Source organism: Dasypus novemcinctus, chromosome X, assembly GCF_030445035.2.
Source record: "Dasypus novemcinctus isolate mDasNov1 chromosome X, mDasNov1.1.hap2, whole genome shotgun sequence".
NCBI classification, from domain to species: Eukaryota; Metazoa; Chordata; class Mammalia; order Cingulata; family Dasypodidae; genus Dasypus; species Dasypus novemcinctus.
Genome location: NC_080704.1, coordinates 71,432,325 through 71,445,185, shown reverse-complemented (window position 1 = coordinate 71,445,185; position 12,861 = coordinate 71,432,325). Strand labels below are relative to the sequence as shown.

At 39.3% G+C, this 12,861-nt stretch overlaps 1 protein-coding gene across 4 annotated transcripts in view; it reads right to left on the bottom strand.

Annotated features, from left to right (window-relative positions):
• Window positions 1-12,861, bottom strand: part of MSN (moesin) — a 289,177-nt gene that overhangs the window by 57,037 nt on the left and 219,279 nt on the right. The gene's annotated exons all lie outside the window — the stretch shown is intronic.

Below are 12,861 nucleotides of genomic sequence, written 5' to 3'. Positions count from 1 at the left end.
AGGACTTAGGGACCGGAATGACAATGCAAAATGCAGAAACATACATATTATAGGCATCCCAGAAGGAGAAGAGAAGGGAAAGGGGACAGAAGGGGTGTTGGAGGAAATAAAGGCTGAAAACTTCCCAAATCTACTAAGGGAGATGGATGTACATGGCCAGGAAGCACAACGCGCCCCAAACACCATAAATCCCAACAGGCCCATGCCAAGACATATACTTGTCAAATTATCTAATGCTTAAGACAAAGAGAAAATTCTAAAAGCAGCAAGAGAAAAGAGAACCATCACATAAAAGGGAGGCTCCATAAGATTAAGTGCTGATTTCTCATCTGAAACCATGGAGGCAAGAAGGCAGTTGAATGACATAGTCAAGGTACTAAAAGAGAAAAATTTCAAACCAAGAGTACTCTATCCAGCTAAACTTGCATTCAAAAATGATGGAGAGTTCAAAATATTCACAGATAAACAGAAATTAAGAGAGTATACCAACAAGAACCCTGCCCCTTCAAGAAATACTAAAGGGAGTTCTGCAGGAAGAAAGAAAAAAACAGGAGAGGTAGAGTTGGAAGACAGTGTAAGAGCAACAAAAAAGACAAAAAGAGAAGGAAAAACAAACAAATAAAAATGACAAACACAAGTCCAAACAAAATATGGTTAACATAAATAATTCCTTGAAGGGATTAAACTCACCTGTCAAAAGATTCAGACTGGAAGACTGGATAAGGAAATATGACCCATCTATAAGCTGTCTATAAGAAACACATCTTAGACACAGGGATTCATGGAGGCTGAAAGTGAGTGGCTGGAAAACAATCTACAAGGAAACAATAACCAAAAAAAGGCAGGAGTAGCTATCAGATAAAATAGACTTGAAATGTGAAACAATTGTGAGAGACAAAGATGGATACTACATATTAGTGAAAGGAATAATCTTTCAAGAAGAAAGAAGAATCATAAATATTTATGTTCCTAACAAGGGCGCCACCAAATACATGAGGCAAACACTGTAAAAACAATGTGAAAGAATAGATGCCTCTACAATTATAGTGGTGGAGTTTAATACACCACTATCAACTTTGGACAGAACATCTCAAAAGAGAATCAATTAAAAAAAACAAAAACTTTGAACGGTATATTAGAGGACCTGGATCTAATAGACATATACAGATCATTACACCCGAATACAGCACAATATACATTTTTCTCAAGTGCACATGGATCTTTCTCCAAAAAAGACCATATGCTAGGCCACAAAGAAAGGCTCAATGAATTCAGAAAGATCAAAATCATACAAAATAATATCTCTGACCACAGTGGAGCGAAGCTGGAAATCTGCAAGGGCCAGAGGCCCAGATTTCACACCAAGATATGGAAATTAAACAGCACACTCATAGAAAAACAGTGGGTCAAAGAGGAAATCTCAAAAGGAATTAATAACTACCTTAAACCTAATGAAAATAATAACACAAAACACCAAAATTTATGGGATGCAGCAAAAGCAGTACAGAGAGGAAATTTATAGCCATAAATTCATATATCAAAAAAGAAGAAAGAGCAAAAATTGAAGAACTAACTGCACATTTGGAGGAATTACTAAAAAAAGAAAAAAGTAACCCCATAGGAAGAAGAGAGAAAGAAATAACAAAGATAAGAGCAGAACCAAATGAAATAGAAAATAAGAAAGCACTTGAAAAGATAACAAAACCAAGAGCCAATTCTTTGAGAATAATAATAAAATTGACAAAGCCTTAGCTAGACTGCCAAAGGAAAAAAGAGAGAAGATGCAAATACACAAAATAAGAAATGAGAAAGGAGATTATCACCACTGACCTCACAGAAATAAAGACTATCATAAGAGGATACTTTGAAAAACTATATTCCAACAAAAATGACAATTCAGAGGAAATGGACAAATTCCTAGAAACACATAAGCAGCCTATATTGACGAAAGAAGAAATTGAAGATCTCAACAAACCAATCACAAGTAAAGAGATAGAATCAGTCATTAAAAAACTCCCAACTAAGAAGAGCCTGGGGCCAGATGGCTTCACAACTGAATTCTACAAAACATTCTGGAAAGAACTAAAGCCAATCTTGCTGAAATGTTTCCAAAAATTGAAACAGAAGGAACATTACCTAACTCATTCTATGATGCCAACATTACCCTAGAAACAAAGCCAAACAAAGACACCACAAGAAAGGAAAATTGCAGACCAATTTCTCTAATGAACCTAGATGCAAAAATCCTCAACAAAATACATGCTAACCATATTCAACAACACATTAAACGAATTATACACTATGACCAAGTGTGATTCATTCTGGGTATGCAAGGATAGTTTAACATAAGAAAATCAATCAATGTAATACACCATATAAACACATTGAAGGAAAAAAATCACATGATTATATCTATTGATGCAGAAAAAGCATTTGACAAAATACAGCATACTTTCTTGATAAAAACATTGTAAAAGATTGGAATACAAGGAAATTTTCTGGACATGACAAAGAGTATATATGAAAAACCCACCGGTAACATCGTTTAAAATGGTGAAATCCTAAAATCTTTCCCTCTAAGATCAGGAACAAGACAAGGATGTCCACTATCACCCCTCCTATTTAACATTGTCTTAGAAGTACTTGCTCAAACACTGAGGCAAGAACCAGATACAAAATGCATTCAAATTGGAAAGGAAGAAGCCAAAATTTCACTATTTGCAGATGACATGATCCTATACATAGAAAACCCTGAGAGGTCTACAACAAAGTTTTTAGAAGTCATAAATGAGTTTAGTAAAGTCACAGGTTATAAGATCAATGAGCAAAAATCAGTAGCATTTCTGTACACCAGTAATGAGCAAGATCAGGAGGAAATCAAGAAACAAATACCATTTACAATAGTCAATAAAAAAATCAAATATCTAGGAATGAATTTAACTAAAGATGTAAAAAACTTATACACAGAGAACTACACAAGACTGTTCAAGGAAATCAAAGAAGACCTAAATAAATGGAAGAATATTCCTTGTTCATGGATAGGAAGACTAAATCTTATTAAGATGTCTATCCTACCAAAACTGATCTACACATTCAATGCAATCCCAATAAAAATCAACACAGCCTTCTTTAAGGAACTAGAAAGAATAACTATGAAATTTATTTGGAAAGGAAAGAGGCCCCGAATAGCCAAAGACATATTGAAAAAGGAAAATGAAATTGGAGGAATCACACTACCTGACTTCAAAACATACTACAAAGCTACAGTCATGAAAAGAGAATGGTATTGGCACACGGAGAGACACACAGACCAATGGAACCGAATTGAGAGTTCTGATACAGATCCTCATATATATAGTCATATAATAGTTCATAAAGCCATCAAAACCTCTCAACTGGGAGAGAATGGCCTCTTCAACACATGGTGTCTGGAGAACTGGATATCCATATGTAAAAGAATGAAAGAGAATTACCATCTCACACCTTATACAAAAATCAACTCAAGATGGATCAAAGACCTAAATATAAGAGTCAAGACCATAAACACTTTGGAAAGCAGTGTAGGGAAGCATATACAAGAACTTGTAATAGGAAATGGCTTCATGAACTTCATACCAAAAGCATGGGCAGCAAAAGAACAAATAGATAAATGGGATTTCCTCAAAATTAAAGCCTTGTGCACCTCAAAGGAATTTATCAGGAAAGTGAAAAAAGAGCTTACGCATTGTGAGAAATTATTTGGTAATCGTATATCTGATAGGAGACTTATAACCTGCATATATAAAAAAGTCCTATATCTTGAAAATAAAAAGACAAACAACCATTTAAATAATGGGAAAAATATTGAAACAGACACTTCTCCAAAGAAGAAATACAAATGGCTAAAAGCACATGAAAAAGTGCTCCAAATCTCTAGCTATCAGGGAAATGCAAATCAAAACTACAATGAGATACCATCTTACTCCCATAAGATTGGTAGCTATGAAAAAAACAGAAGACTACAAATGCTGGAGAGGATGTGGAGAAATGGGAACACTCATTCACTGCTGGTGAGAATGCAGAAGGATCCAGCCAATCTGGAGAACAGTTTGGCGATTTCTGAAAAAAACTAGCTGTAGATTTGCCATATGACTCAGCAATTCCACTGCTACTTATATATCCAGTAGAACTGAAAACAAGGACACAAACCGAGATATGCACACCAATGTTCATAGCAGCATTATTCACTATTGCCAAAAGTTGGAATCAACCCCATTGCCCATCATCAGATGAATGAATAAATAAAATGTGGTATATACATACAATGGAATACTACTCGGCTGTAAGAACAAATACACTACAAATACACGTGATAACATGGATGAATCTTGAGAACCTTATGTTGAGTGAAGCAACCCAGGCATTGAAGGACAAATACTACATGAACTCAATGATATGAAATAAGTAAACCAAGCTGCCTCAGAGTGCTAGAGACTGTATGATAGGCTTACAGGAAAATGGGGGGTAGAGGAAGGATGTAAGCTGACACCTACATGGGTGAAATCTATGATAACCTGGAGGAAAGTATTTGTACAAGGAAGGGATGAAATGGGGCAATAGGGTTACCTATGGGTGGGGCTTTGCAGGCTTGAGGGGGGGGCTAGGGATGGGAGGGTTGGTAATATTGATTAAGAAATTGGGGGGAGGGTGGGGAAAATTATGAACATAGGAAATTGTCAGGTATTTGGTTGAGTATAATACTGAGAAAACTTTTTCAAAAATATAATGAGGAAGTTTTCCTATTTAAGGTGCTTAAAGGGGATAATCTGATGCAGGACAGGCTCCTAGGGAGTATATGAATGCTCATTTTGCCATACTGTGTTATATCATTGGCTAGAGACCCATATAATGAGAGTGAAGATATACCAACATCCTGGGGAGTACTGATGTTCTCAAATTGAGGAAATAGTATCTCTCAAAAGAAATGGTGGCTCCCAGTACATTAGGGCAGTTGAGCATATCAAGCCCGCAACTCTGTTGCAAGTATCTCTGAACATGGCCCTTCAAGCAATGACGATTGACTATCACTGTGGGCTCTAAGGGGAGGGGGAAAAAGGGATTGAATAGACGGAACCAATGTAACTGTGTGGGCAATAGTGTTCCACAAGATTAAGCAAGGATGGATATAAGACATGTTAAATTACACCAAAAATATATAGGGACTGATAGGCTAAAATGTAAATCATAACGTGAAACATAAGATAACTGAAAATTTAGAAAATTTTATAGTCTAAAATATAAACCACAATGTAAACCCAAATGTTTACTTGTTTGAAAGCTATTGTCTCAAAATCTGTACATCAGTTTCAGTAAACATAGGATGAATATGTAAAAAGATTATTGCTATGGAAGGGAAAAAGGTTTTATGTTGGATATGTGGCAGTACTGTATATTGTATATATGAATTACTGTGATCTAAGACTTTTCTGAAGATAAGCTTATTAGTAGGAAAAAAAAGAAAAAGATAGGACGTAGATACTGAGGAAAAGACAGAAGTAGTTGCCTTGACAATTTGCATATAGGGCAACACTTATTGCAGTGATGGAAGGCAAAATATCAAAAACAAAGCTTTTGCATTTTTAAATTTTTGATACCCCAATTTATTTTTACCTTAATTTTTCTAAATTAATATGTATTCTATATCTAACCTTTAAAGTCATCACTATATTCCATTTTACTATTAATGGAACCTGGCAATATATTGGGCTTCACTTTTAAAGAAGTTTTGGACCACAGAGAGGTTCAAAAATGGCAGGGGAGGAATATTGGTGTGGGATGTTATTGACAGGGGACACATGGTTGGCAGGGATTTCCACAGGGCATATATCCAGGGTACATAAAAATGTTTGGATATTTTCATAGTGGTTACAATTAAAAACAACAACTGAATGAGTGCTGAGTTCCTAGCCAGGGGAGCTCTATCACAGTCCCTAAAGTAACAGTAACAATCCCCCAAATGCAACGGCAAAGACCAAAAAAGAAGGAAGGTCCAACAATGGGCCCTTGATACTAATGACTATAATTGTGAGCCTGTGCACCTGAAATAAGAACAAGGCCTAGAGCTGCAGGGTGCCTAAGAGTTACCTCCTGAGAGCTTCCATGTTGCTTGAAGCCAAACTCAGCATGTAAATGTGTTGCCTTCCCTCCAGCGTGGGACATGACTCCCAGATATGAGCCTCCCTGTCACCAAGGGATTACTACCAAGTACCAGCTGATGATGTAACTAGAAAATGACCTTGAATGAAAGGGTCAACTCGGACCAGCAGAATATCTCAATGTACACATAATACCAGGAGTTAAAAATGTGTTTTGACCTGAATCAAGGGGTAAATATAAAGGACAAATGAATTTATATGGCTATGAGTCTCCAAAAAGAGCCAGGAGGTTATCAGAGGGGTTGCCCTTATGCACACCTGAGCAGAGTCCCAGAGACAGATAAAGTAGATACAACCCCAGGTGTTGGTTCTTCTGAGGGCTACAGAGACCCACAGGTTCTATGGTCATGGCAGATGGAGTTCAGTGCCATGTCAGTTGGCCCTACTTTGGAGTTTGTGTTTCTGTATGATGGAACTGGACTTAGATGTGATCTTCGTCCACAAGTCTCTCCTGTTACTTTTATCAGAACTGTAGTTGTTGCTGGGGTTTAATGTATACCCAGGGGACCTGAATCTCTGGACTGACTGTGATAGCCAAGCCCTGAGCCTCAACACACTTGCAACTCCTACACTCTGGTTTATTGGACTTACCCCACTCAGCTAACATGGAGGTGAAGAAGGTCAACCACCACACCAGGGAGCCAAGAGTGCCTACAACTGAAAGCAGGAGAATTGCATCCAGCATCCATGTGGAATCTAAGCCCCCTCTTGATAGAGATGTGGAGTGGACAGAACCATTCTAAGGTCCACAGGATGGAGGAATAGAGTATGGATTAGAGTGATATTCTATTCTAGTTCATGATATTCTATTCATGAACTATTGTGATTAGTAATCAAAGAAAATGTGGCATTGGTGTGGAGAAAGTGGCCATGGTGGCTGCTGGGGGTAGGAAGTTGGAGGAAGAGATGTGATGTGGGGTATTTTCAGGACTTGGAGTTTTCCTAGGTGGTGCTGCAGGGACAGTTACTGGATATTGTATGTCCTCCCATGGCCCACTGGGTGGACTGTGGTAGAGTGTGGGCTATGATGAGGACCATTGACCATGAAGTGCAGCAGTGCTCAGAGATGTATTCACCAAATGCAATGAATGTCTCATGATGATGGAGGAGGTTGTTGTTATGGGGGGAGGGGTGGGATGAGGGGTGTGTGTGGTATATGGGGACCTCATTTTTTTTTAGCATTTTTTAAATTGATTTTGTAAAAATATTACATTAAAAAAAATATGAGGTCTTCAACCCCACCACCCCCACCCCACCACTTCCCCCCCAGCAACACTCACTCCCATCATCATGACACATCCATTGCATTTGGTAAGTACATCCCTGGGCATCTCTGCACCTCATGGTCATTGGTCCACATCATGGCCCATACTCTCCCACATTCCATCCAGTGGGCCCTGGGAAGATTTACAATGTCTGGTGATTGCCCCTGAAGCACCATCCAGGACAACTCTAAGTCCCAAAGGCGCCTCCACATCTCATCTCTTCCTGCCATTCCCCATACCCATCAGCCACCATGTCCACTTTTCCCACTCCAATGCCACCTTTTCTCTGTGGACCTTGGGTTGGTTGTGTCCGTTGCACCTCTATGTCAAGAGGAGGCTCAGATTCCACATGGATACTGGATGTAATCCTCCTGCTTTCAGTTGTAGGTACTCTAGGCTCCATGGTGTGGTGGTTGTCCTTCTTCAACTCCATCTTAGCTGAGTGAGGAGAGTCCAATAAATCAGATTGTAGGAGCTGAAGTCTGTTGAGGCTCAGGGCCTGGCTATCATATTGTCAGTCCAGAGATTCAAATCCCCTAAATATATCTTAAACCCCAATACCAACTACAATTCCAGTAAAGTAGCATGAAAGTCTTGTGAAAAGAGATCCCATCTGAGTCCGATTTCATCACGTAGAAACACCAGCTCCAAAGAAGAGCCATCTGACATGGCAGTGAACCCCATCTGCCATGACCATAGAACCCGTGGGTCTCTTTAGCCCTCAAAGGAACGAATACCTGGGGTGGTATCTACTTTATCTGATGTAACATTAAAAAAATAAATAAAGACAAAAAATTTTAAAAAAAGCATATGGACTCTGCTTCTTTCTCTAATAGGACAGCAAGAATCTCCCAAGTGCAAGAGAATGTCTAGTGAAGGAAGACAGACCATTATGCCAGGCCCTTGACATTGATGATTAGACTTAAGAACATTTTCTTGAGAAATTGAAACTTAGCCTAGTATTATATACTACCTAAGAGTTAACTCCTGAAAGACTCCTTTTTGCTCAAATGTGGCCTCTATTTTAAGTTAGACAGCATATAAATGCACTACCTTCCCCCTGGCATGGGATATGACTCCTGGGGATGAGCCTCCCTGGCACTGAGTGATGATTACCAAGTACCACCTAGCAATGCCTCTGGGAAAAGACTTTGACCAAAAGGGGGAAATGGTAAATACAAATGAGCTTTTATAGCTAAGAGATCTCAAAGTGAGTTAGGAGATAATAACAGAGGTTACACTTATGCACATCTCAGCAGGATCTCATTGACTGCAACAAGAAACAATGCCTCAAATAGCGAGGTTCCTGATGGCTTTAGAGATACCCAAAAACTATATGCACAGCAGAGAGCTCAGAAATTTGGAATCCCATTAGTGGGCCTTACTTTGGAATTTAGGCTGCCCAGTATAACAGAGTTAGATGCATTTACAGGTTCTCTACACATGACTCTTCTGCCCTTTTTATTTGAACCTATAATAAGTATTATACTTGATAAATATATGTCCCAGATACTTAAATCTTTGATCCATCCATGTGCCAACTGAGTTCTGAGTTTCAGCGGAGTTGCAAAACCTACTCTCCAGTTCATTTGGACTCACCCAGGACAACTAACAAGGAGATGATGATGGACAATGTCCATCCCAAAGGAATGGAGAGAGTCTGCAACTACAAGCAAGACAGCTACATCCATCTTCCCCATAGGATCTAAGCCCCTTCTCATTTAGAAGCAGAGTGGGCATCACCATCCCCAAATTCTCAAGATTAGGGAATGAACAATGGACTAAAGTCAACTTATTATTATTCTATTATAGACTTACTATTATTATAGCAATGGAAGAATGTTTATCATTGATGTAAAGGCAGTGGCCACCAGAGGTTCTGAGGGATGGGAGAGGAAAGAATAGGTGTAATATGCAGGCATTTTCGGGACATTGGATTCGTCCTGCATGTCATTGCAGTGACGGACACAGGTCATTGTATATTTTGTCATAACTTACAAAATTGTGCAGGACAAACTGTAAACTATAACATAAACTATAGTCTATGGTTAGTAGCAATGCTTCAACATGGGTTCATCAAGTGTAACAAATGTACCACACAATGAAGGGTGTTGTTAATATGGGAAAGTATATGAGGGAGAGGGAGTGAGGCATATGGGGATCCCTTATATTTCTTATGTAACGTTTATATAACCTGAAGTTTCTTTAAAATTAATTATAAAAAAATAATATGGGCATAGTTTCTGCTTGAGGTGATGAAAAACTTGAGTTAATAGATAATGGTGATGGTAGCACAATACTATGACTAATACTACTAAATTGTACACTTGAAGTGGTTAAAATGGGAAATTTTGAGTTATATATGTTGTTACTAAAGTAAAGTTTGTCTTAAAATATGTGTATAAATGCACTTTTAAAAAAAAGTCTATGTTCACATACCTAGCTGTTAGTAGTTCTCTCTGGGGAGTAGAGTCAGAGACAGAAGACAAGGGGCTTTAATTTTTCAGAACTATTTAATTTCTTATACCTAATATATATTACTTTCAAATGGAAAAAAATCCAAAATTATAAAATAAATTCTGTCTTTATAAATCTGCCCTCCCAAACAGCAGGAATTGTGTTAACATTCTTTGTACAATGTCTAGCTCCACACTGCAAGAGAAGAAGGAAAAAGTCCTTTAACAACAAAGTGACCATAAAGTAACCAAAAATTTATGAAAGTGTACAGTCTAAAATGGAAACCACAATGGAAACCATAATGGAACCATGGTTAGTAGCTATATTTTCATATCTGTACATCAGTTGCAGCAAATGTAACATCCAGATGTAAAAAGATCATTGCCAGGGAAGGGAGAAAAGGGTTTGATGTTGCGTATGTGGGAATTCCCTATATTCTAGATGTGACTTTACTGTGACCTAAGACATTTTTGAAGATATAATGAATTTAAAAAAAGGATGTAGACACAGAGGAAGAAATAGATGAAATTACCTTGCCACTGTACATACAGGGCAACACCTACTACAGTGATGAAAAGCAAAATGTCAAAAAAATTCTTTTATGATATTTTTCATTTTTTAATATCCCAATTTAGTTTTTACTTTATTTTAGTTTTTTATTCTTTAAACCTATCATTACAATTTCATTTTCCTATTAATTGAATTTGCCAACATATTAGGATTCAATTTTGAAGAAGTTTTGGATTAAAGAGAGGTTCAACTACAGCAGGGTAGGAGCACTGATGTGGGGTGTCATTGACGGGGGTGGAAGGGAGTTCTCCAGGGCATGCACATAGGGTATATAGATATGTTTGGATGTTCATTGGGTATTGACAGAGTGGGTAGAGTTTCACATGACAACTGAGGGAGTGCTGAGTTCCCATTCTATGGAACTCTGTCACACTCTCTGATGGAGCAGCAACAATCTCCCAAGTGCAAGGGCAAAGACTAATGAAGAAGGATGGTCCAATGATGGGCCCTTGATACTGATAACTATGCTTATGAGCCTGTGTGCTTGAAATTTCAACTAGGCCTAGAGCTGCAGGGTGTCTAAGAATTACCTCCTGAGAGCCTCCATGTTGCTCAAATGTGGCCACTCTCTAAGCCAAGCTCAGCAGGTAAATGCATTACCTTCCCCTCAGCATGGGACATGACTCCTGGGAATGAGCCTCTCTGGCACTGAGGGATTACTACCAAACACCAACTGACAATGCAACTAGAAAAAGATCTTGAACAAAAGGGGAAAAGGTAAAGTCAAATGAATTTGTATGGCTAAGAGACTTCAAAATGAGTTGGGAGGTCATCAGAAGGGTCATGCTTATACATGTCTCAGCAGGCTCTCACAGACACCCAAAGTAGATACAACCCCAGGTAGTGGTGGTCCTGAGGGCTATGGAGACAGCCAGGTCCAGGTCCTACAGTCATGGCAGATGGCTCTGGAGTTCACTGCCTTGTCAATGAACCCTATTTTGGAATTTGTGCTCCTGAATGTGATGGAGTTGGACTCAGATGTGACCTCTCTACACATGCTTCTTCTGTCACTTTTACTGAACCTGTGGTTGGCGCTGGGGTTGGTATATGTTCAGGAGACTTCAATCTCTGGAATTTTCATGTGTCAGCTGGGCCCTGAGCTTAAGCAGAGTTGCAACACCTCCTCTCCTGTTCGTTGGACTTACTCAAGTCAGCTAACAGTGAGGTGAGGATGGTCAACCACTATACCAGGGACCCAAGAGAGTGTACAACTGCAAGCAGGAGGCAGTGGACTTGGCCCAGTAGTTAGGGCATCCGTCCACCACATGGGAGGTCTGCGGTTCAAACCCCAGGCCTCCTTGCCCCATGTGCAACTGGCCCATGTGCAGTGCTGATGCGCACAAGAAGTGCCCTGCCACGCAGGGGTGTCCCCTGCATAGGGGAGCCCCATGCGCAAGGAGTACACGCTGTAAGGAGAGCCGCCCTGCACGAAAGAATGTGTAGCCTGCCCAGGAATGGCACCGCACACACAGAGAGCTGACACAAGATGACTCAACAAAAAGAAACACAGATTCCCGTGCCGCTGACGACAACAGAAGCGAACAAAGAAGAAGATGCAGCAAATAGACACAGAGAACAGACAACCGGGGTGTGGGGGAAGGGGAGAGAAATAAATAAATAAATAATTTTTTTAAAAAAAACAAAAAAACTGCAAGCAGGAGAACCCCATCCATCAGCCTTGTAGGATCTAAGCCCCTTCTCAATTTAGAGGTGGAGGGGGACAATGCCATTCCAGAACCCTCAGGATTGGGGAATAAAATATGGACTAGAGCAGACGTACTGGTATTCTACTATAGACTTATTGGGATTCTAGCAGTGGAAGAAATTATATCATTGATAGGGAGACAGTGGCCACAGGAGTTGCTGAGGGCAGGAGAAGGAACAAGAGGTATGATAAGGGGGCATGTTTGGAACTTGGAATTTTCTTGAATGATACTGCAGGGACAGATGCAGGACATTAAATATCCTGTCATAACCCACTGAATGGACTGGTAGAGAATGAAAACCACAATGTAAACTATAATCCATGCTGTGTAACAGTGTTCCAAAATGCGTTCATCAAATGCAATGAATGTGCCACAGTGATGAAAGAGGTTGTTGATGTGGGAAGAATGGGGGTTTTGGGGAGTGGGGTATATGGGAACCTCTAATATTTTTTAATGAAGCATTTTGTGTGATCTATGTATCTTTGAAAAAGATAATAAAAGATAGAAAAACAAGGTGACCTTCAGAGTATCTCTCTATATTACAACATCTGACTCTGTCTAGTTGGCCTAAACCTATACCTCTCAAACACTGGCCACACCCTTCTCTCAAATGTAGAAGGGAGTAAGTATCTTCCTATTGCCCCAAAAATGAGTCTAACTTGACCAAAA